This window comes from Manacus vitellinus, unplaced genomic scaffold (genome assembly GCF_001715985.3).
Source record: "Manacus vitellinus isolate BGI_N305 unplaced genomic scaffold, ASM171598v3 scaffold_12_pilon, whole genome shotgun sequence".
Lineage (NCBI taxonomy): Eukaryota > Metazoa > Chordata > Aves > Passeriformes > Pipridae > Manacus > Manacus vitellinus.
The window spans coordinates 3645854-3666878 of NW_021938949.1; the positions used below are offsets into that span (position 1 = coordinate 3645854).

At 41.2% G+C, this 21025-nt stretch overlaps 1 long non-coding RNA gene across 1 annotated transcript; it reads right to left on the reverse strand.

The window, feature by feature from the left end:
- Positions 1-15087: 15087 nt before the first annotated feature.
- On the reverse strand, positions 15088-19676 carry LOC108638731. The gene is made up of 4 exons (XR_001920050.1): positions 19600-19676; positions 17733-17809; positions 15879-15973; positions 15088-15240 (listed from the first exon to the last, which is right to left on the reverse strand). It is a non-coding gene; the product is annotated as an uncharacterized LOC108638731 (long non-coding RNA).
- Between the last annotated feature and the right edge of the window lie 1349 nt (positions 19677-21025).

The following is a 21025-nucleotide window of genomic DNA, read 5'->3' on the forward strand; positions in this document are numbered from 1 at the left end:
ATAAATTAAAGCTGTGGCCAATTCTCACCAGTCAATAGTTTGGTTCTCTTTGCACTGGAATAATTTTTAGGATCCCACTACAAGGCAGGCACCACGTGGTACCAGGTAGTTGCTAATTCTAACGCACAGGAAAACACAAAAGTAGAGGCTTATCAAATCCCCCCGGGGCAGGAACAGTTTATAATTCCTGCTGAGCATTATTCAGCCAACTTGAGTGCACAAGATCGTAGAGTCCCAGAATAATTCAGGTCGGAAGACGAAGATCTGGCCCCGACCATCTCCCCTCAAAACAGGTCAGATTTCAAACTCAGGTGATGCTGCTCAGGAATTTGGTTGCTGTGTTTCAAATAAAAATTGCTCTCAGGAGTCACCCTGCAAACACAGAAGTGCAGCAGGTTGAACATCAGTGTGACATTCCAGTCCACAATATTTCAGCTGAATTCTATTATTTAATGCCTTAAAGGTCACTTAAATGAAGCTTTTTAGGTCATCACAACCAAACTGGAGCAAAACTAAGCGTGAGCCGCTTTTTTTGGTAGTTTTTTTGTGCAGTTTCTTGATCTGAATATTCACAAGCAGCGCTCAGGAGAAGGTATTGCTTCACTGAGCAGACGTGGTCTCTCAATGTTTGCTTTCTCATATATTTTCTCTCCTCCATCTGTTTTTCCTATCTGATCTCCAGCTGATCAAAAATCAGGCCACATCCTTCTCTTTGAGTTTTAAATTAATTAGCTGGAAATTCCTCTTGTAAGAGTATTTTTCCACGCTAATAAAGGCAACAAAACCTGTTCTTGTCGGGTTTTCTGTAACATCTCACCATAGCTAATGTCATAAACCTCACCTATATTAAAGTCTGAGTCTGCTTATAGCCCTTCATTATTTTAAAAATTATTTTTTATAAGCTAAAACCTTATTTAGTCTAAAACCTAATTTCTGTTCATCATATTAATTTGCTTTATCTATTCTACTCTTTGTTATTTCTCTGTACGTACAAAAAAAAAAAAATCCAAAAATGAAATAATGCAAGAAAGAAATCATACTTCTTTCTCATAATATTTTCGTATGCTCTGATGCATTTTGCTGCTTTTTGTCACAAAATAGTTCCTTGCCTGGTAAGCTGCCTATAAGTAAGAATTATTTTCTTTTTCTCCAAGAATTATAGGATAACTAATCAAAGTTAAAGACCAGCTTTGTTTTCCTACTGCTCTGAGACATCAACCTGGGCTCAGAATATCTGATGTGCATAAAAATGTCCTCTTGTTAACATGGACAAGCCATTGGGATGGTTTAAAACCTAATCAATGAGACAATAGACCTGAGATCCCTCCTAATCCCCATCATGGATATTCTGAATCAGTTGATGCCATTAAATGAAAATTACTTGACATTTACTGAGCTGCTTAGAATCTTTATAGAAGCTGGAGAATGGGTTTTCAATGCCATATGTTACCTGAATGAGGCTTTTTCATAACAAAAATCTTTCTGAAATGCAACTGCATTTCATCTGAGTGCCTGTACAAGCAATTCCTTAGATAAGAAAAGTGGGGTGTACCAGCCTCACATTGCAGTGGGAGCCATCAGCCAGGGAATAAAGGTGGTTTAATTGACATTTCTAAACAACTTTTTGGTAAATCTGACTAAAGGTGCAAAACAAAAAGCCCTGGGAGTATGGGAAGGAGGCTGCAATTACTGAAAATACATCATTCAGCAGCTGGGTGGAACATGACATTGCTGAGAAACATATTGTGACTGTAATTAAAATCAAAACTCTGCACTAGTTATAAAAGGAGGGTATAAAAAAAAGCATGGAAGCTTTATTCCCGAGGGTGATGTCTGTGGGATGTTTGAGACAGAGGGGGGAAAGCAGGAAGAGAAAACAACAGAAGGAATGGGCTGGATTTGGGATACTAAAAAGATAAGGGACTAAATATCAGACAAATAATTAGAGCTGCATGAGCATAATTTGTCCAATTTGTGTTCTTTTTAAACTATAGGTGTGTTACCTCCTTACTATTTTTTCTTGTATAAAATTGACTCCTGCTGTGTCCTGGGGCTCTGATTCCATGTGTCCTCATATTCTGCTACAGTTACTTGGCCTGGGACACCACAGAAATATAGGCAGAAATCATGGACCTTTGGCTTGTGTGGATTCTGTCCTACATATCCTGTACACTTAATTCCATCCAAGTATCTAAAACACCCTGTGAATTTGAAAAATAGGTCTGATTTGTACCAGTTTACCACAATCATATTATTTTGACTCCTTTAAAAATAAACTCCTTTATTATCTTCAGTATTTCTACTTAAAAAACCACAAATCTGTCAGTGAATCCTTCTCTATTTCTATGGTATCTTAGTTGTGAATAAGAAAGTAATTTTTTCCAACCTAAGGGGAGTTTCTTTTCCCAGTGACACACAATGAAATCTTCATTCCTATTAATAGTCTCTAAAGAGTTGACAGACCAGCTGTTCCTGTCCTCAGAAATAGTTTTATGCTTTGTATTATTCATTTGTTTTCCTCTGGCTGTTTCAACTCAGTCATTTCTGGTTTGTTTTGTGGGGTTTTTTTCAAGGTAAGTAGAACAACCTTGATTTTTATTCACTAAAATGCAGTTTAAGACTGAGCTTGCTCCCTTTATAAAGGTCAAGAAAAGATCCATGTTTCTCCTAAATACAGGTTGAGCCTAGAAAATAGAATAGAGGTAAACATGAGGGGCCTATTTTTAACAACACAGAAATTTAATATTGCTGTACGCTGGTCTCAGTGTTTAAAAGACAGAATGATAGAATCTTAGAATGGTTTGAGTTGGAAGGGACCTTAAAGATCATCTCATTCCACACCCCTGCCACGGGCAGGGACACCTTCCACTAGCCCAGGTGGCTCCAAGCCCCGTCCAACCTGGCCTTGGACACTTCCAGGGCTGGGGCAGCCACAGCTTCTCTGGGCAACCTGTGCCAGGGCCTCACCACCAAAAGAGCATCTTTTTTTCCAGACTTTTCCCTTTGGTTATCCCAGTTTCTCCACTGACTGCCGAGGGGGCTCATTTCCCACTCCTACAGTAGCACCTGGCTCACCTAATTCTGGACATTAAGAATGTAAATGTGAACTGATTATCCCAGGTTATTTTCACAGTCACAGACACCATTGAATGCAATTTCCCTGACATAGTTTAGGTGCCTACAGAGGATGAGATAATCAATTCCTCAGGGCTCACTCCTCTCCACCATCTCTAAAAGGAGGGTGAGATGATTGCTGGGATGGAGATGTTTGCTTTAGGGGTAATATTCCACACACATCAGGTAATGAATACCACATGCAGGCATTGTCTGGATGGGTAAGTTGGAAAAGTGAGCTCCTGCTGTGGTTAATTGCCAGTTTAAACTAATTAGCCAGGTTACCCTTATAGTTGTGGGAATAACAGGAAAAGTTCCTGCTAGAAACTCATTTATGCTTTGTCATGGCAGGAGGTCCTGAGTCCTAAGCCATGCTATCTCTTTTAAGTGGCTTCTTAGGGAGTTGTGAGGTGGAGTTTGTTAAAGACACAGAGAAATTTAGGTATCAACATGTCTAGATGCAAACTGGATGTTTAAGCTTCCACTGGGATCAACAATCACCTAAAATCAACCTTCACTCAGTCTATTGAATGGCTGAGAACCCCTGTAACTTTATACACTTCAAGGCTCAATTAACTTGCCCAATAAAAGGAGAGCAGCACCAGCTGAGATGTCTTTGTATATCTTAGTGTATAAAAGTGTCTGAAGGGACACTTACATAAAGGATAGACCTTTATAAAGGATGTCAGGATGGACCAGGCTCTGCTCAGCAGTGCCAAGCAATAGGAAAAGAGGCAACAGGCAGAATCCCATGGACAAGAAGTTCCACTTGAACATGAGGAAGAACTTCACTCTGAGAGTGACTGAGCCCTGGAACAGGTTGCCCAGAGTGTGTGGAGTGTCCCTCACTGGAGATACTCAAAAGCCAGCTGGACACAGTCCTGAGCAAGGTGCTCTATGGAATTCTGCTGGAGCAGGGAAGTCGGACAAGATGACCTCCAGTGGTCCCTTCCAACCTTATCCATCCCGTGATTCTCTGATCTAACATTCCCAGGAGCCTGGCAGCTGTGAAACACGGGTGCTGAAGGCCTGGCAGGTTGAGACTGCCTGGGTAAATTTAACTGGACTCCTTTGTGTGGACAAATGAGTCCAGCCCTGAAATGAAACAAGATAAATCCCAACCAGAATAAATATCTGATTTAGGTTGACTTTTAGCATTTATCTTTGGTAAGAGGAATCCCTCACCATGTGTTTCTCAAAAATGATTTGAACTACAAAACCTGGCTTCACTCCTTTACCTAAACCTGTTTCCAACACCATCACAAACTGTGGTTTTATCATCTGGTGGAAGATTTCACCTCCTGTATTTGAAGCAACCCCTTTAAAGTCACATTTTGTTTTTAAAAAATAGTCTTTTGCTGAGGGGAGATTCTCACAAGATTTTTGTTTCTTGCTTGTTGTATTTCTGCATCTTGCAAGGAATCAAATCTTACATTGCTGGCAGGTGGACTCCCAATAAGAATTTATGTCCATGACTTCACAAGCACACTGAGACTCCCTTCTTAAAGAGCTCAGAACATCTAAAGGGTCATAAAGCTTCTTCTTCAGCTTTCTAGGTGTGGTAAAACACCCACTAATAAGAGCAAGTAGTTTCTGGAGTGATTTTTAAAGACGTGTGGATGTCACTACAACAACTATTTGAGACAAGCTCTGGAAGGGTAGATGATAAGAAGAACACACTTGTGACAAAAGCTGTGCCAGGAGACCTGTGGGATCTACAGAACTTTTCTGGAATTGGCAAGCCAGAGTGCTCTGCTGCCAAAAATTATAGTAGAACTGTTGTTGCTGCTCTGCCTTCCTGTGTTACTTTTCCCATTAAATATAAAGGAATGTGGTCAGCTCAGTTATGGAGAGACAAACCTTTCTCCAGACAATGAACAAGAGAACTGTCTTTCCACCCCTCATTTTTCTAAACAGCAGCAAAGTTCTTGCTGTGTCCCAGTTCCTCCTGTTGGTCAACATAGTCTTCTCTCAGCTTTGTGGAAATAACACATTGGACTCAAAACCCAAACTGATGGAAAAGACTTTCTGAGAGTTGAATTTTAAGGGTGTAAAGATACTCAGAGAAGTTTGTAATGTCTAGGAGAAGCATCACTTCCGTGAGGAACAGCATGAAGGTGATACGTGGGTGTGACACAGACATCTTATGGATGAGTCTGAACTTCTTAGTCATAGAACAGCATAAAAAGAGCTACCTAGGAGGACAATTGGCTAAGAATTGGTTACCTTTTGATTTGCTAAAAATTGCACATGGAGCAAGATCACAATATGTAAAAACACTGATTTTTAAATTAACAGTTATTAGAAAAGTAATGCAAAATATCTAAATAGAAATAAATACAAAGACACAACTCTGATATATGTTCAACCACCATTCCTCAGTAGTTAATTAATTCATCCCTAATCCTAAAAAGTATAAAGTTCTTCTTCTTTAAGTTTTTATGTTGCATGTATGTACAACTGAGTTTCTCATGCATGGTTTTATTTATAATGAAAGAAGAAAAGAAGACACACTTAGGTATCTCTTTTTTTTTTCTCTTATACTTTTATTTTACCATTAGGTCAATCGATCCTGGATGCAACCAACTTATAAAATGAATCCCATGCATAAATCCTCTATGTGATCTGCCCACTAGAGGTTCATTATTCTGAGTGCTGGCATTTTGTAAAAGGAGAATGAAAGAACCACAAAATCATAACAGGAACCAAAATCTTTCCTGTGAGGGAAACTTTTATGTGCTCAAGACCAAGCACTGCAAGCCATGGGAGGGGGGGTGGGAAGTGAGTTGACTCAACTTCTGGGAGTGCAAAATGCTGTAGCTGAAGATTTCTGAGTCATAACCATCAAATGAGACACAACCAGGTGTCACAGGGGTGAAACTTCCTTGTAGGTCTTCCAGCTCAAGTTGGAGTCATCCGAGCACTGGTATTTGGCCTAAAATGTAATTGCCTCAGGAAAACAGGAGGGACATCAGTCTCTAGGATTAAACAGAGAACTCTTTTGGTGTCTAAACAAAACATATCAAGACCAGTGAATATTCAACACACATATTTGGCCTATGGAAGGAAAGCTCCCAAGGCCAGGTTGGACAGGGCTTGGAGCAGCCTGGTCTGATGGAAGGTGTCCCTGCCCATGGAAGGGGGTTGGAAAGGGGTCTTTAAGGTCCCTTCAAATCCAAATCACTCTGTGAATCTGTGATTCTATGAACTCTGGAATATCTCCATGTGCATCCATTCACTTGGATGGAAAACTTGTATTAGTTTTCTCTAAGGATGCTCAGCCTCTCTCCTTTTCTACTGACAATGGGCCACATAGGGAGACCCTCCCCTTATGTAAAATACCTGAACAAAGGAAACACACCTGGACAAAGATATTCCCACTTCCCTCCTTCCCTTTCTTTCTCTTTCCTTTTCTAGATAAAAGATTTCCCTTCCAGAAGGGTTAAGCATATACATTAAAAAAAATAAATATAGATAGATATAAATGCCAAAGGGTTTTGACTAACTGATTTTAGATTTGATGAACACTGTATTTTAAATGACATATCTAAAATTACAATCCAAACTAATAATCCATGAACAGGTCCATTTATTAGTGGTAGAACTTCTCTTCATGGAAAATCCACGACAAGGATAGTATAGAATCTTAATTTTTTGTTTTAGGGTTAGGCTTTCATTTCATGTTGACACAAGCGTGGTGGCACCAGTTATTTATCACTTTATCCTCTGTTACAGAAGCACAGGAGGAAAAATCCAAGAACAACCCACAGGCATAGAAGAGTGAAATGAAGAAGAGCTTTCATACCACAAAATCTGTAAACTTGCAAAGGTTTAACTGGTTTGCAACAGTCGCTGTCATGGCATTGCCAACAAAATTGAAAGGAAATCTTGCTTTGATCCAAAGTGAGGGTAATGTTTAAACTTTTGGTAAATCGTGGAAATGTTGAATCTCAGAATGGTTTGGGTTGGAAGGGACCTTAAAGATCATCCAGTTCCACCCCCATGCCATGGGCAGGGACACCTTCCACCATCCCAGGTTGCTCCAACCTGGCCTTGGACACTTCCAGGGACGTGTTCCAGTAAGTCAAAATACCACCTAAAATCAAAATTAAGGATGTAGCTACTGCTTAAGAGAAATTCTGTCTTGAGCAAACTGAACATTTCAGAAGAATAAATTTTATATTTTATTTCTATATCTGCTACATTTTTTTGTCATTTGATTTTTCTGTATTAACAACGTGAAATGACCAGGGTAAGTGAATGCAATTTTGGGTGCTACTTGAAAATCTGTATTTTAAGAAAACAGTAGCAGTGGAAGGAGAATTCCACATGAGCTAATTCTGCAATTCAATGACACTATTTGAATCCTGTCTAAAAAATAGATAATTTTCTCATGTAGTAATTCTAGATGATCAAAAGCCAACAGCATTGATTTTATCATAAGTATGTGGTGAAGATACTGGTTTCTTATCATGTTTTTGTAGAGCTTGCCCTTTGTTACTCTTAGTTTTTAGGGACCATTATAAATAACAAAATTAAAATTCTGTGAACAAAAAAGACACCGAAACCATTTTCTTTCCCTTAAAAAAAATTAATGTATTTAAACCACAAGGTGATTTTCCTTCTATGAGACAGACCTGTGCATTGCACAATTGTAGTCAGAAAATTAGGCTATTTCTTACAGTAAAATATAATATTCTATTGAATAATGTGAGCAAATTCTTGTTGTAAAGCCCCAAGAAAAATAGCTGCATGAAAATTAAGCCAGCTTTAAGATTTATCTGCTCCCAGGAACTCATGAATAGAATCCACATAAAAACTAACCTGACATTACAACTGATTCACACCCAGGAGAACAGGAATAAGCAACTGTCTAAATGTTCCATGAAGCACAGAAAGGGAGAAGTTTGAGAGGTTTTACCTATTCAAAGATCCTATTTTGTGAACTCCTTATTTGTAAAAAAATACCCTTTCTTTCAAAGGCAGTTTGTTTTCCTTCCTCTTGTTTCTCCAACAGCATTTTAAAACCAGTAAAACATCTCTGGAGTTATGGTAGTCAGGCCAGAGAACATAAATACCCATAAATTTCCCTCTGAACAGGGGAAATTCCATTTATATTTTTAATAGATAGTTTTCTATGCTGAGCAGTTCATCATTTATACTTATTCATCCAACCCCTTTTCCTTTACTTAATTTTTTAAAAAGAGGTTTTAATTCTCCCAGGTTGATTATATGAAAAATTAGTGACTAACTCTTGCATACTGACAAAATAACTTTGATTGAAGCTTCAGGCACATGGTACCTTTTACATGCCCTGATCACACTGACTTGGCTTCTGGTTTTAGTTTCCTGATGCAAAATTTAAAGTGATTATTTTAATATTTGGGGGGGGTTTTGTGTGTATGTCTGTAATAGCCAATATTCATCTGAAGAGATGGTGAAAGTGATTATTTCACTACATTTTCTTTCTCTCCCAGGGAAAATAATTGTGAAAAATGAAATCAGAAAACAAGGCCATCACAAAATCCTTAGAACAATGGTGGTGGAAAAAATTCTGTAATGGAGCTCTAATCTGTGAGGAGAATCAAGATTTACACAGAAATACCAGAAACTGAGGATGATCATTATGCAAACAGATGAAAACAGCTGAAATCACACACAATCCTTAACAAATACCTGCTTTTAGCAGCAGTCAATATCAATTTATGGGGCCAAATGGATCAACAGGCACCCAAAAGTGATCAGTTGGGACTCAAACACGCTTGAAGTGATTATAGACTCATGTAACAAATAATGAAACCGCTGGCAAATTTGGGCCCAGAACATTTTTGGGGAGTTGCTGAGCTGCAGATTGCTGGAACTCAGCCAGGTGTTCCTGGAAGAATCACTGCGTGTTTGTTGGGCTCTTATTGAGCAACTTTTACTGAGCTTTCTGCCACAGCCCACAGGCAGAGAAAAGAATCAGCTGTTAATGCCTCTGTGCTGAGCTTTTCATGCTCTTAAGCTTTAAAAAGAAACAAATAAACGAAAAAAAAACCCACAACCAAACAACCAGCCAACCAATGTACTTTCTCTTTTTGTACGTGGAACGTTAATTCTGCTATTTAAATAAAAGCTCTTTGAGCAATAATGTTTTGCAACAATATTTGCCATTAACACACCCTGAATTTTCCTCTGTGATATTATTAAGGAAACAATAAAATAACAGCACTCCTGTTTACACTTGCTGCTAAATCTGAAAACTCGTGGTGGAAATATTAAGCAGCAAATCAAATTAGAGAAGCAGAAGGTGAGTGAAGATGAATTAACAAAACCACGGAGAGTTTTCCACGTTGTCAGTTTATTCCTGGAATTGTTTTTTTGGGCAGGGATATGAACCCTGAAAAGGTACATAATTACACCCTTAAATCTTTTCTTGGAAGCCTCCCCACCTTAATTTAGGTTGAAATGCTCAGGTGATTAGTAGGTTATTTTGAAGCTTCCTATACAACCATGGATACAACCATCAGTTGCAAATATAATTCCCTTCTGAGAACGACAAAAACAGCTCCTGTGGCCTCTGTTAATTAATAGATGGCAGAGAGATTGGTATCAAGGACTTAAATGTTTCCTCCTAATGCAGGGTTTGTTGTTATTTCTGTTTCTCCTCCTGACAGAGGAGGGGTTATTACAGTGCAAAAGCTACCAAGGTAGAACCTCCAGAATTAAAGAGACATTTTATGAAAAAGGAAGCAGCAAGAGGAAGATTGGCCTCTTTCGTGTTGGTTCAGTGTGAATATACTTAGTGGGAGACAGAGCTCCTACCTCTGACAGGGAGCTGACATCTGAATTTCATACCAGAACTCAGCCAGTGTTGTTGGTTGGGAAGGAAAAGAAAAAGAGTGTGAAAGTCAGGGCACCACTGAACTGAGATTTTTATATTGGAGGAGCAGGAATAATTGATTTTTCATCTTGCTGTTCGTTCTTATAAATGGAAAAGGTGTTCAGGCTGACCTGGTTGTTTTTTTTCCCTTCAAGAATATCAGTGAACCAAAAAAACCCCCAACATAAACAGGTCAGAACAAGTAATATTTTTCTTAGGTTTTATTGATTATCTGTTTTTAAGTAGAGTTCACAGAAAATCACAAAATACCAAAGGTAAAATGATAAATACCAACATTGTAAAAGAAAATTAACATACAAGCCCCCTCTTTGATGTATTTATCACCTTAGTTTATCTCCTCATTTCTCTGCAAGGCCAGAATAAGAAAGTAGGAGCCAAATATTATGGTAGAACATAAATACTACATGTATGTGCAAAACAGAGACAAGTTCAAGCTCTTGGAAAGGTGTTTTGAGCTCAGAAAGGTGCAGGGAAATAGTTAAATGGTTGATTAACATGCAGAAATCACAAGGACTAATTTTAAATCTGCTACTAATCACCCTTATTATGAAACCCACTCCAGAAATGCGGGTACACCAAAAAATATCTATGTAAGGTACATTTATAAACTTGGTAAATGTTTGTATGAGGCCAACTCTTTACAGGTCTGCTGGTGCCTAAATATTAATGACAATTCCATGACAAAGGAAAAAGGAACAGACAAAACTAGGTCAGAAATAAAATATTTCTAGGTAATGGGGTTTTTCTGGAGCAGAGCCATCATTTCTTGTCATCACATTTTATTGTTTTCTGGGCTCCTGAGAAAGGGTGTGGGAATCCCATCCATGGAAAGTGGTCACTCACACTTTGAATCCCACATTTGCAACCAGACCAACAGGAGGAGATCTGGGGAGACACTCTGTGGTCTGGATATTGGTCTGAACTGTCCCTCTGAATAATAATGCCATTCTCCTGGAATATCCAAAGCTAGATCCAAAGGCAGAATCCAGCAGAATGCCACCAAAGGCACTATATAATTAACCTATCAATTAAGTGTTCTTTTATTCTCACTCCACTTAAGACAACTGTAACGTGTGCTTTAAAAGTAGTTAATAAATTTTCCAAGCTTTTTTTTTTTTCTCCCCAAAATACCGTAACTTTTTTTGTGTGATTTTTATGATTTTTAAATATTTAAATGTTTCACTGAAGCTTTCCAAATGAAAACAAAAAGGAATTATTTCCACATTGAATTGGAGAAAATAATCTTTTTTTTTTTTTCCTCATCAGGCAACCACTTAAATCAGGTACCTAAGGATGGATATTTGGCCCCAGTTCAGATACTCAAGGACATTCTGCCTGGTCTCCAGCTGCTGCTTCAGAAGGACAAAATCCATGAGTAAAATGCAGTGCTGAAATTAGTGGAATAGAACATGTTAGCATGAAATCCTCCCTGATCTCTTCAATGGTTTCATGGAGAAAGAAATGTGTTATCCTTGTGTGATATGTCCGTGCTCTTATGAGTTTCCCCCCCAAAAAATCCTGAAATCCCAGTCCCAGCACTTTTGACAATGCAACAGAGGCTGAATAGATTAGTTTTTTGTCTAGTTTAATGAAAATAAAGTATCACACAGTGCTCCTTATTGAGGGAAAGACCTTACTGAAGGAAAGTGCTCCTCAGCACTCCTCCTTGAGGGAAAGACCAAAATTTAGAAACCACAGAAATCACCTGACAGTTTTCACACATATTTTCATTTAAAAAAAAAAAAAATCTTTCACTAATTCCATTAGTCACAGATCTACCTGCATTGTTTAGGATGTAAAAGGTCAGAACATTAAGTAAAGGGTGATTTTTTTTGGCTAAGAGGCACTGCTGGCATAGAAAAAGATCACAGAGCACTGTTGTGCACGTCAGCAACTAAAGATTTATCTGTGAACAGGAATTTGGAGTCTGGTCCTTACATTTTTATAGTTTCTGTTTGAAATGCAGTTCTTTGGAATATACTCAAAGATACTCAGTTCTGGGGAGGGAACTCGAGTACCCAGCCCTGCTCCCATTGAATTCTCATGTTGTTCTTCCATCAAAGGGCTCGAGCTCTGCCCTTGGATCAGGAAGCTCAGCCATAACAGGAGAGAGCTCCTGTGGGAAACTTGATATCCCCAGTCTTTGGAGACATCAATTATTAGGACATGGACCCACTGGAGCAGGTCCAGAGGAGGCCACGGAGATGCTCCAAGGGCTGGAGCTCCTCTGCTCTGGAGCCAGGCTGGGAGAGCTGGGGGGGTTCACCTGGAGAAGAGAAGGATCCAGGGAGAGCTGAGAGCCCCTTGCAGGGCCTAAAGGGGCTCCAGGAGAGCTGGAGAGGGACGTGGGACAAGGGATGGAGGGACAGGACTAGGAGGAATGGCTTTAAGTGGAAAGAGTGTCAATTTATATTGTGGTTAAGGAGGAAGATTTTTACAATGAGGGTGGTAAAACACTGGCACAGGTTGCCCAGAGAAGCTGTGGCTGTCTGGAAGTGTTCAAAGCCAGGTGGGGTAGAGCTTGGAAAAACCTGGTCTAGTGCAAACTGATCCTGCCCACGGTAGGGGGGTTTGAACTATATGATCTTTAAGGTCCCTTCCAACCTAACCCATTTCCTGATTTCTGTGAATGTCTCCAGTCTTTGGAGACGCTAATTATCCCTTCCAAAGTTTGGGGGGGAAAAAAGATCTGGAGCTGCAATGCATTGACGAAACAACCCTTCCCCAAACAGCAAACCTTTCCTACCCTTGCTAAGACGCCCTGCAGATCCAAGAGAGTTCCTTGAGGATTTTCCCTGGATTCCTGGCCCTCCGCTCGCTCCCTGGTTGGGTGACACTAGATGGAGCTGCGGACCTGCTGAAGGTTCCGCTCTCCATCTCCTCTCCTGCCCGCAGAGGGAACCCGAGCTCTTCGCAGGTCCGGGCAGCCCGTCCAAGACAAGGGAAATTCTGTTTTAGGGTAGTTTTGTCGGGAATTTGGAGCGGCCGGACAGGCAGCAGATTTGATCCAGTCCCTCTGAATTACTGTGGTCTCTGGGGAGGGAATTTTTTAAACTGAGTTTTGAGCAATTTGGGGTTTTGGTAGCAAGTAGAGATGCAGGTGCACAGCAATGACTTTGGGGATGTGGTGTTTGTAGAACGCTGTGGTTTAACCCCAGCTGGCAGCTAAGAACCAGGCAGGTGATCCCTCCCTCCCTCCCTCACGGTGGGATGGGGGAGAGAATTGGGAGGGTAAAAGTGAGAAAATATCTGAGTTGAGTCTAATAACTGGGAAAGCAAAAGTCCCACAAACAAGCAAAGCAAAACAAGGAATTCCTTCACTGCTTCCCATGGGCAGGCAGGTGTTCAGCCATCCCCAGGAAAACAAGGATCCATCAGGTGTAACGGGGATTTGAAGACAAATGCCATCACCCTGAATGTGTGTGTATCCCCCCCACCTCCTTCCCCAGGTCTACATGCTGAGCATTTCTGTGGTGTGGGACATCCCAAAGGTGGGTTGGGATCAGCTGTTCCAGTGATGTCCCCTCCCAGCCCCCTGTGCACCCCCAGCCCCCTCGCTGGTGTGTCAGTAGGAGCTGCAGAAAAGGCTCTGAAGCTATGCAAGCACAACTCAACAATGACAAAAACATCTCTGCGTGATCACCCCTGTTCTCAGCACCAACCCAAAACACAGCCCCACAGCAGCTCCTGTGGAGAAAATTAAACGTGTCTCAGCCAAAGCCAGCCCCCTGTGATGAGCATGGCTTTGGGATGCTTTCCCAATGTGAGAGTGCAGGATGGGAAAGCAAAGACAGGCTTGCTAAAATCAGGGGGGTTGAGGAGCTTACCCCTTTTACTCTTGTTTTTCTAGGGACCATTATAATCAGCAAAAGTAAAGAAAAAAAAGGCACCAAAACCATTTTCTTTCCATCAGGAAAAAAAAAATTATTAAACCATGAGGTTATTTTCCTTCTTTAAGACAGACCTGTGCAATAGTGAGTGTATTGCACAATTACAGTCAGAGAATTATTCCATTCCTTATAATGTAATAATTGCACAACTGTAGTCAGAGAATCTTTGCAGGAGCACAGGAGGCAGATGGGGGGACAGCCCTGAGGTGCCATTCCAGTGTCTCTGATATTCCATTCCCTCTTCTCTCTGTCACCAAGGCTACAGAGCCAACTCGTGGAGCTCTGTGGTCCAAAGCTCACCCTCAGCTCCTTCACCTGCACACAAGGCATCCTGACATTCCAGATGCTCTCCCAGACAAACCCTGAACCATCCCAGAACTATCCTATTTCAAAACAAAATATGTTTAGCTGGCTGTGGCTTCTTATCCCTCAGCTCCATTCCTAGTTTTCTTATCATGTATTTAAGGGAACTTGATAAAAGATAGAGCAGCTTCAACAAGGGGACCACAAAGAGATCAAAGCTTCCAGGTACTGCCCTAAAACCATCCTGTATGATGCTAAGAACATACAAAAGTTTTATACATTTATACTGTACAAATGGTGTTTATACAGCAATTTTTAAAGTTTATTTCCCATTTCCAAAGTAAATTAGGCTGATGCACTTTCTCCTTAGCAGACGACAAAAAGCACATGAGTAGATTTAATGTCCCTATTAAACCAAATGCTTTGTGTAAATAGTTCTCTGACCTGTAAGTTATATAAAATATATGTCTCTGTGTGGTTTTATCCAGCTACATCCAAATGTTTGTACATATTTTCCTTCTCTTGAAGATAAACTCTGCTGTGTTTACTGCCTATTCACTCACTAATTAGTAGATATGTTTGTGAAGAGAACTAATTGACTCTACTGCTCTGTCTATCATGATCATAAAGCCAGGAAAATGTGACAGCTGTTGGGGAAAACTTCTGGTTTTTCTTTTGCTCTTTATTTGGTGTGATTTCAGTTTAATTTTTGGATTAATGTGTAGGAATTCTTTTTTTTTTGTAGCACTCAGGCTATTTTTTTTCCCCACTGACTTCATAGGCAACAGGTTTAATGAGATCCAACAGGTCTCACTTTGAAAAGGGCATATTTTGTGAGCATCTTTGACTCACATGTCCATTAAGTGTGTGATGTAACATTAAAATCTGACCTTGTCCAACGGGAAAATTGTTTCCAGCTTTAATGAGGCAAAGCCTGGAAATGGAGGTGATGTCTTTCATTTGGAACTGCAGACACAAGGGGAAAAGCAATGGGTTTGAGCACAATCTCTTTTCTTCAACTCTTAGACAGCAGGAGCCACAAGGTTCCACCTAAGCAGAGTTTGAGAATAAGTGTTCCACGTTTAACTTAGTTGTGTTAATCAACTATAACAGAAATAGAACTTGGAAAAAAGGGAAAAAAACATTATTCTGTGTCTAAACATTTAGTTTAGACTTTAGTGACTTGCTGATAAATTAGATGCCTGGGAGGTTATTTTTTCCCCCTAAAAATTTTCATATTGGTTTTCTATTTGGAACACCTGATGTCATTAATCTATTTAAATCAGCCCAGCTGTGCTCAGGTTTGTACCAATCCAAGTGATATTTACCTTCCACTTATGGAAAGGCCTTTGGACAAGGAAATACTGAGTCAGAGAAACAAAGTTTCTGTAGGGAAGGGAAAGTTTGGGAAGGAAAGGAAATTTCAAGGAAATTTCAAGGAAAGGAAATTTCAAGAAAAGGAAATGTGGGAAGGTTTGGGAGGGGAGGGGAGGGGAGGGAAGGGAAGGGAAGGGAAAGGAAGGGAAGGGAAGGGAAGGGAAGGAAGGGAAGGGAAGGGAAGGGAAGGGAAGGGAAGGGAAGGGAAGGGAAGGGAAGGGAAAAGCCTTTGTTTTTTGGTTGGATTTTTTCTATTTGTATGTGTATGGGAATGTTGATTTTCTTTGGGACATTTCACCTAAACCTTTTACCTGATATCCTTGGCTAATATTTGGAGACTCTTTGATCTTCCTTAAACATCAGGGAACTTTATTTCCTAGTGAGCAGGTTTTTTTCTTGTAACTCTCTGCACATTAAAAATCAAAATACAACTCTGACTAGTAAGTCCAACTGTGAGTTCATTTTATCAAGGTAATTAAAGGAACAATTTAATAAGCTTATACAGGAGACACTCAAAACACAAGGATGCTGGAGTCTTTGTGGAGCAGAGTCCATCAAAGGAGTTAGTTATGCATCAGGGAATATGCCTTGTTTTGTTATGGCTCTAATGGATAATTTCTTCTCTGAGTGCTGTGTGAGCTGACTATCTCCTTTAAACCTTGCTTTGAATATCTTTCATTTACCTGCCTGCTGCTGAAGTAGGAAAATATCTTGGTTTAGGACTCTTTCCCTTGCTTTAAAAAGTCATTTCTGCTTTAATCAAGATGACCATTGGTGGCAGAAGGAGTGGAATTAAGGCCCTAATTACCAGAATCTCATACTGTGACAAGCACTGGTTTTGCTTGCAAGCAAATCTCTGCAAGATCACTGATGTTTTGGATCAGGCTTCTGGTGATTAAGGGGGGCTTGGAAGAAGAGTTCAAGCTCATGAGCTGAATCCATAAACTCACACAGTTCATTAAAAGAAGGCTTTGAAGTCTCGATTTTTATTTTCTTTTAATTTTGTAGAACTTCCTATGAAATGTTTCTATTCAGCCATTATTATTTTAATGATTCCTTTTTTTTTTTGTTAAGTGAAAGCAATTTTGCTGCTGTTTTTCTTCCTTTTCACATCTTCCTCATGCTTTCAGGAAGTTGATATTTTCATGGAGATGTCACTTTTTACTGTATGTCATAGAATCCCACAATGGTTTGGGTTGGAAGGGACCTTAAACATCATCCAGTTCCACCCCCTGCCATGGGCAGGGACACCTTCCACTAGCCCAGGTTACTCCAAGCCCTGTCCAACCTGGCCTTGGACACTTCCAGGGATGGGGCAGCCACAGCTTCTCTGGGCAACCTGTGCCAGGGCCTCACCACCCTGAAAGTAAAGGATTTCTTCCTAATATCCAATTTAAACCTACTCTCTTTCAGTCTGAGCCATTCCCCCTTGTCCTGTCACTCCATGCTCTTATAAAAATTCCCTCTCCATCTTTCATGTCAAATCCCTTCAGGTCCTGGAAGGCCACAAAAAGTTCACCCCAAAGCTTCTCTTCTCCAGGCTGAACAATCCCAATTTCCTCACCCTTTCCTCACAGCAGAGCTGCTCCACCCTTCTGATCATCCTGGTGGCCTCCTCTGCACTCACTCCACCTGTTTTCCTTCCAGACTGAAGTGCCCTTCAAGGTGTTCCCTGTATATCCCAGCTCTTAAGTTCCCCTGGACATTGAGGACAAAGTCCAAAATCCACACTTATCTTCCACATTGTCTTCCACATCTGTGTTCTCACTCAGCTGAAGCCAAAGAAACCTTGATCTGTCCAACCATCTCATAATCACAGAATCCTGGAATGGGTTGGGTTGGAAGAGACCTCAAAGACCATCCAGTTCCAACCCCCTGCCATGGGCAGGGACACCTTCCACTAGCCCAGGTTGCTCATATTTGGGGATTATTTATATTTTCTTTCCAAAATAATCCTGAATACTTTTTGATTTTGAATAGCAGAATGGAAAAGCAGAATTAATGTGTGTGTCAGCCCTTACTGGCAGGAGTGGGGGCTTATCTCCTCCTCGTCCCCAGGCACTGCATTTGTCTTTGCCAGGGCTTTGATGTTCTCCCATCTGAGCTGTCCCTGTGCTGACCAGTTGTTGTACCTCCAGCCTGACACGGGTCAGATGTGAACAGACCTTGGGTCCATCATGTGAAGTGGCCACCAAGCAGCTCTTTGTCACTTGTCCAAAAGAAGAAATGAATTCTCTCAGTCCTGGAGAATTTACTCTCAAAGAAAGAAAATCCCCTCAGATTTGTTATTAAAATAACACAGATGCCCCCTGCACATTAAAATTGGGCAGGGGTGGGGAAAATCAAGCAATGAAGCTCAATAACTGTGCTGGTTTGGGTTTGGTTTTGTTTTGTTTTTTTTTTAGTAATCTTTGGAACATTTTGATCTGTTGGCACATTTTTGAAAAATATTTTTGAATATTTTGAAAAATAGAGTTGGGGGAAAAAGAGACATTTTCCATCCAAAAATCACCAGAGATAAATATCATCCTCTCACATGAATGGAATGAATGAGAAAAGTTAAAAGACATATTTCAGGTCTTTGATTTACACAATAATTACAGCTTTGTAACAAGGGTGATATATGGATTCAAGGTCTTCAGGGGAAAGTAACAGTACTTATTATCCCAGCTGGGATAAAGATAGATGGAATTTTGTCCACTTTTTCCAGCTGTGTCAGCTGCAGACAGTGGAAGGAATCTTGTATAATTCTTCTGTCCTTTTCCTTATGTATTGGAAACAGACTCATGTGCTTAATGAAGTCTTGATCTGAACACTTATGTTCTTTTGGTCCTCCTTGCACTTTTTATTTTTGGGGTGGGTGTGTCCCTGGCCGGGCCAGGGACACACCAAAACCACTCTGTGAGTCCCCTCTGCAACTGGACAGAGGAGGGAAAATATAACAAAAGGCTCATGAGTTGGGATAAGGGCAGAGAGAGATCCCCCACCAATTCCCATCACAGGTGACACAGTCTTGACTTAGGAAAATTTTTTTAATTTATTGCCAATCAAAATCAGGGCAGGATAATGGGAAGTCAAACAAATCTTAGAAATACATCCCCTCCTTCTCCCTCCTGCCCATGACAAAGGGAGATGGGAATGGGGGTCACGGTCAGTTCATCACAGGTTGTTTCTACTCAGGGAGAGGAGTCAGAGTCCTTCCCCTGCTCCAGAGTGGGGTCCATCCCATGGGAGATGGTTCTGCACAAACTTCTCCAGTGTGAATCCTTCCCACAGGCTGCAGATCTTCACAAACTTCTCTAATGTGGGTCCCTTTCCATGGGGTGCAGTCCCTCAGGAACAGGCTGCTCCAACGTGGGTCCCACATGAGGTCACAAATCCTACCAGCAAACCTGCTCCAGTGTGGGCTCCTCTCCCTGCCAGGACCCTGCTCCAGCACAGGCCTGCCACGGGGTCACAGCCTCCTTTGGGCATCCCCCTGCTCCATGTGGGCTCCTCCCTGTGCTGCAGGTGGATCTCTGCTCCCACATGGACCCCCAAGGGCTGCAGGGGCATCGTTGCCTCCCCATGGGCTGCACCTTGGGCTGCAGGAGAACCTCAGCACTGGTGCCTGGAGCTCCTCCTGCCCCTCCTCCTGCACCACCCTGGGGTCTGCAGGGCTGTTCCTCCCACAGATCTCACTCCTCTCTTCTCTGCACAATTACATCTGTGCAATAACTTTTTTCCCCTTATTCAATACATTATTCCAGAGTCATTACTGCTATCCCTGCTTGGCTCAGCCTGGCCCAGTGGTGGGTCCATACTGGATCTCTCTAGCATGGGCTCTGTCAGAAAAGGGGGAAGCTTCTGGCAGCTTCTCACAGTATCCCCCCCAATACCAAAACCTGGCTGCACAAACCCAATACAATTTTATAGAAGCAGATGATCAAACCCAAACGCCCTCAATAGCACAGATATGTCTAAGACAACCAGTCAGACCAGTGTGTTTCCAAAAAACTCCAATTCTAACATTTCCTAAACACGTTTGTGTACCTCTAGTTTGAAACTTCGGTGTTGAGATCCTTCTCATTGCCCTGTCAAAGCAAAGCACAAGTGTTCAGACAGGATTGATGCCTCAATTGTCCTGTCTGTTGGAGGATGCTGAGATCACAGAATCATAGAATCATAGAAAGTCCTGGGTTGGAAGGGACCTTTAGGATCATCTCATTCCAGCCTCCTGCAATGGGCAGAGAAACCCTCCACTAGATCAGTTGCTCAGAGTCCCATCCAACCTGACCTTGAGCACTTCCAGGGATGGGACATCCACAGCTTCTCTGAACAACCTGTTCCTGTGCCTCACTACCCCCTGAGTGAAGAATTTATTCCCAACATCTAATCTAAATGGCTTCTCTTTCAGTTTAAAACACCCCCCTTTGTCCTATCACCACCTGCTCCTTTTTGTCAGCCCCTGTGTTTTGTGGAAGGCCACAATGAGGTGTCCCAGAGCCTTCACTTCTCCAGGCTGAACAATCCCAGTCCTCCCAGCCTGTCTCCATAGGAGAGGTGCTTGTTACTATTGCCTTGACAATAAACAGCCTCCACTGTTTCTGTTTTGTACAATGTTGTTCTCCTAAACATCTGTTGCTTTATAATCACACATAAGTCAACTGCAGATTTTTCTGCTGCCATCCCCACTAGTTAAAAAACATTAGAGCTGCTGGTAATGGCTGTGCCCTTTTGTTTTGCTCTCGTTCAGAAAATTCCTGCTCCTGTGCCTTTTGCTTTACTGCATCCCATCTGGTGACCCAGATTAGCTGGCTTTCTCCCAGGCTTAGCTCATTTCTACCTCTCTTGCCTCTGCTACCATACACCAAAAGCAGGTTTTTGCTGTGGGCTGCAGGAACTTTCCAGGATTAGCCAGGAGTTTTCTTCTTTTCTTCTTTCTTTTCTTCTTCTTCTTTCCAGGATTTTCTTCCCCAAATGAAATCCTGGGTAATTTTCAAATTAATCCCTTCTATCCCCACCCCTGGAAGTGTTAAAGGTCAAGTTGAACAGGGTTCTGAACAACTTGATCTGGTAGGTGGCATCCCTGCCCATGGCATGGGGGTTGGAGGTAGATAATCTTTAAAGTCCCTCCCAACACAAACCATTCTATGATTTTAGCTAACCATGGGCACTAAAAATTAGGAACAACCATCAGAATGAAAATGATACAAGTAGACTCTTCACTGATGTTCACCACCTCACTTATATTCATTCAGTTCTGGTGTAAAAGAATGCGCAGATTTGTCTCAACTGGGTCACTGACTGAATCTGTTCTAAAAACTGAGCAGCTCCCTCAACACTGGTTGGACTTGATGGTCTTAGAGGTTTTTTCCAGCCTTAACAATTCTATGATTCTAAGATCAAACATATCAGTGGGGAAAAAAACCTTGATAACAGCCTGTGAATAAACTGCTGACCTACTAGCACTGTAAGA